This window comes from Podarcis bocagei (genome assembly GCF_964188305.1).
Source record: "Podarcis bocagei genome assembly, chromosome: 15".
Lineage (NCBI taxonomy): Eukaryota > Metazoa > Chordata > Lepidosauria > Squamata > Lacertidae > Podarcis > Podarcis bocagei.
This window is the reverse complement of record NC_138141.1, coordinates 19,635,103-19,639,442: the sequence shown is the minus strand read 5'-3', so window position 1 is coordinate 19,639,442 and position 4,340 is coordinate 19,635,103. Positions and strand designations below refer to the sequence as shown.

General features: G+C 43.2%; 1 long non-coding RNA gene across 1 annotated transcript; it reads left to right on the top strand.

The window, feature by feature from the left end:
- The first annotated feature begins 664 nt into the window (after positions 1–664).
- On the top strand, positions 665–3,900 carry LOC308574700. The gene is made up of 2 exons (XR_014002551.1): positions 665–1,629; positions 2,087–3,900. It is a non-coding gene; the product is annotated as an uncharacterized lncRNA (long non-coding RNA).
- Positions 3,901–4,340: the final 440 nt, after the last annotated feature.

Genomic DNA, 4,340 nt, shown 5'->3' with positions numbered 1-4,340 from the left:
AGGGTGGGTGCCACTACCGAGAAGGCACTCTGCCTGGTTCCCTGTAACCTAACTTCTCGCAGTGAGGGAACCACCAGAAGGCCCTCGGTGCTGGACCTCAGTGTCAGGGCTGAAAGATGGGGGTGGAGACGCTCCTTCGGGTATACTGGGCTGAGGCTTTTTAGTGCTTTAAAGATCAGCACCAACACTTTGATTTGTGCTCAGAAACGTACTTTGAGCCAATGTAGGTCTTTCAGGACCAGCATTATATGGTCTTGGTGGCCACTTCCAGTTACCAGTCTAGCTGCTGCATTCTGGATTAGTTGTTCTACTACTCTGAGAATTGTAGCTCTATGAGGGGAAATAGGGGTCCCCTAACAACTTTCAGCGGTACGCGGGTGGCGCTGTGGGTAAAACCACAGTGCCTAGGACTTGCCGATCGTATGGTTGGCGGTTCAAATCCCCATGGCGGGATGAGCTCCCATCTTTCGGTCCCACCTCCTGCCCACCTAGCAGTTCGAAAGCACCCTTAAAGTGCAAGTAGATAAATAGGTACTGCTTTATAGCGGGAAGGTAAACGGCGTTCCGTGTGCTGCACTGGTGCTGGCTCGCCAGAGCAGCTTCGTCATGCTGGCCATGTGACCCGGAAGTGTCTGCGGATGGCATCGGCTCCCGGCCTCTAGAGTGAGATGAGCGCACAACCCTAGAGTCTGTCAAGACTGGCCCGTACGGGCAGGGGTACCTTTACCTTTACCTAACAACTTTCAGCACCCTTAGCAAACCACAGTTCCCAGGATTCTTTGTGGAAACAGTTTAAAGTGGTTTCACAGTGCTTTAAATGTGTACTGTGAATGTGGCATAATACAGCTACAGAGCACAAAGAATAACCTCTGAAAATGGCTAGTTTTGTCTCTTAGGGATGCCTTGTTAAACACTTATTAGTTCAAGTTGCTAGAGTTGCCACCTCAACTGACCCTTGTGAAGAACACCTGCAAGTAGTTCTGACCCCAGCTGGAGAATAAGGATGCCCTCTGAATGTTTTGAACTACAACTCCCATCAGCCCAATGATATAACATCTTCTTGAGCCCACCAGCACAGGTGAAAAGTAATTAATCAGCAAAGTGCCTTGGTGTTGTGTTCCTTCTCTTGATATGTGTTGTGGCTGTGTGGGTGTGTGATTGTGCTTGCTTACCTTTGGATAAAAGAATAAACTTGTTGTGGCATTCATGAGCCCCCGGTCGTCTCATGGACTATCGACCCATACACCACTAATCCGCTGCCACCAAGCAGGTTCTCCCTGGTAAATCACTTAGTCTCAGTCGGGTTCTCAAGTTAACAACGAAGTTTGTAGTTTATTGCAAACATAAATAAACTTTAAATGCATTTGAAATGCTGTTACCCTTTACCCTCTTAGTCTTATTTTATCCTATCTCTAACTCTTCTACCTCCCCTCACACAAGAACCAACTGCACTAACTGTCTCTCTATTTCCATCTGTCTTCCAACTGCTCTTTCCCCCAACTGCTTTTTCCCAACTGTCTAAACCTCTGGCTAAGCCTTTTAAAAACAGGTAGGCTCCGCCTCTGGCTTTCTATTGGTCTACCTATTAACCCTTTCTCTCTCCCTGTACAGACATTTCCAAAAGAACGGGCAAACGCCACACTGTATGCATAGTGTTTGAGCAACACTGAGTTTGTTCCACAGAACCTTTGAGAATGAACCAGATATTACCATTACTAGCCAGCACAGCTGTGCTGCCTGGAGCGGTTGGGAGTTTTAGTCCAGAAAATAATGGAAGGCAGCTATGGGATTTACAAAACACAAGACGTTTTGCAGCCTTGGAGTGGGTGGTAAATGGCTTGCAGGGGTGGATATTGGGGGAGGTGGACAATAGGGATAAAATACAACACTTTTTTTCAGCCACAATTCGCCAGAACTCAGTTCTGGCACCTCTCAGAACATTTGGCGCCATTGCCATTCTAAGAGAATGAGGGAAGGGTTTTTGGTGAGTTCTGGCACCCCTTTTTCTAGAAAAACAGCACTGGAAAAAGAGAATTTGGTCTGATATGACTATTGAAATTGTAGTCTGCCTGTATTTTCCTTTCAGCCTGTCCATATTTGGGGTTGGTTTAGAAGGCATCTCTTATCACTGGAAAGGTAAGTGTTTGGCTTATTGCTTTGATCATACATAGCTTTGCCTTTCATTGCCAGAGTACACATCTCTTCAATTTAGGTGAGGGGCGTTTTCTCTGGGTAAGCAGCAACTGTTTTTTTGGTAACGTGCAGCATGTTTTAACCCAGTCTTTCCCAATCTGGCAGCCTCCAGATGTTTGGAAATACAATGGACATGCAGGTTGGCACTGATGGGGATTGTATTCCAAAACATCTGTAGGGCATGGAGAAAGCTGCCTTAAACCATGCCATATTACCTGTGTTGACAGGCCACACTTCAAGATTAAATAGTCTCAGTTCTAAACATACTTACACACACTTGTTTGCAGTCACTTTAAAATTAATGGGACTCACTTTCAAGCAAAGGTGGCTAGTCTCTCCATTTACATTCTGTGGGTGTTTGTTTGCTGCTTGTTTTTAAGTGGAAGGAGGTGGAACAAACCAAGTGTGACATTTAACCAGCACTTCTGGACTCATCACTTCTGCAGGCCTCAGTTTTAAATAGCCTTGCATCATGCTGTTAAATGTTTAATTTCTCGCGGATAGGCAATCATGTTTGTTTGCTGTTGACTTCATTTCCCTGAAGGTGCTTTGTTGTTCTTTAAAAGCCCGTCTCCAATATTAAAGATCTTTGTTTTCTTCATGTAGAACAGGCTTTGTGTACACTGAGAAGGATTTTAATGGCATCGGCTGAGCTGGTGTCCTCTGGGGGCAGCCTCAATGAAGGAAATGTCTTTTGATGCTGGCTACCATCTTGGAGTAGGTTTGGTTATGTCAATGCTACAAAAGCAAGCAGGTGTACTTGTAGAAGGTCACCTGTGTAGCATCTGGCCCCACAGACATGGAATCTGTTGTTACCATCTTGAAGAAGATGTACTGGGTCACTGTTGTCAAGACAAGCTGATAATATTGAACCAACTCAATGTATGATGATAAAAGAGTGTAAGAAGAGCCTTGCTAGCTATGAACAGGTTTCTTGGATCATACCAAAGGTCCATTTAGTGCAGCTCATAATGATCAACAAAATTCATCTGAGAAGCTCAAAAGCAGGGGATGGGGGTTTTTGTTAAAGAAATCCCAGAAGCCTTTTTATTAGGAATTGTAGGTACCAATATTCCAAAGGAGCAGAAAAGACTTTTTTTATGTATGCGACAACAGCCACAACAGATGCTACTAGCCCAGAGATGGAAAGAAGGCAAAGTCCCCACCAGAGAGGAATGGCAAACCAAGCTGATGGACTACGCCGAAATGGCAAAACTGACCAGAAAACTCAGGAACCAAGAAGACAAAAGCTTCAAGAAAGAATGGGGAAAAATTATAATTTATTTAGGAGACCATTGTAAGCAGATGAAAACTTTAGCAGGATTTTAATAACCCTTGTAATGTAACAAACAATATGGACAGATACAAAATATAGATCATAAAATAATATGCAGTTGAAAATGTTGACAGTAAGAGCCATGGAGGAGATGGTGGGAAGTCTCAAGAATCAGATAAATCTCTATATGGATATGTATTTGGTACTGTTATAACTTTGTAAAATGAAATAAAAATGATCTCTTCCCCACCCAAAAAAGCAGGGGACAGAGCTAACTATCCTCCTGCTGGTATTCAGAGACGTTCTGCTTCTGAGGTTCCATATAACTGTTGTGGCTATTAAGAGTCTGGATGAATCACTCTGTGGTTTGTTTGTTTTTTAATTATTCAAAATTAAAACAAAACATATTATCCAGAAACATATCATCCTTATTTCCCCCCATTTTTCCTTCCTCCCTCCCCCCACCCTCCCACATAAAACCCACCCACCCTCCAGCTTCCCTCAGTTCCAGTCTTTGATTTCTCTAAGAATGCTGTTTTCTGCATGATACACAGTTGTATAGATCCTCAAACTATTTAGCTGATTATTATCAATAAAAAGTTTGTGAATGTTTATTCAAAGCCAGCCAAGGAGTCCAGTTCGCTTTGTTGCATCCTCAAATACTTTGTAAAGGGTTCCCATTCATCTTTAAAGTCACAGTTATCCTTGTCCCGTGAATCACTCTGCTTTGAGCCCTTTTCCCATTTATATCTGTTCAGATATAAGTCCTTCTCCATATTAATCTGCTAAAAAGAAAATACGCACAACTACTTCCATTTAAATACATGTGTTTTAAAGCAGGATTGGGGATTTGACCTCCTTGAAGAATCAT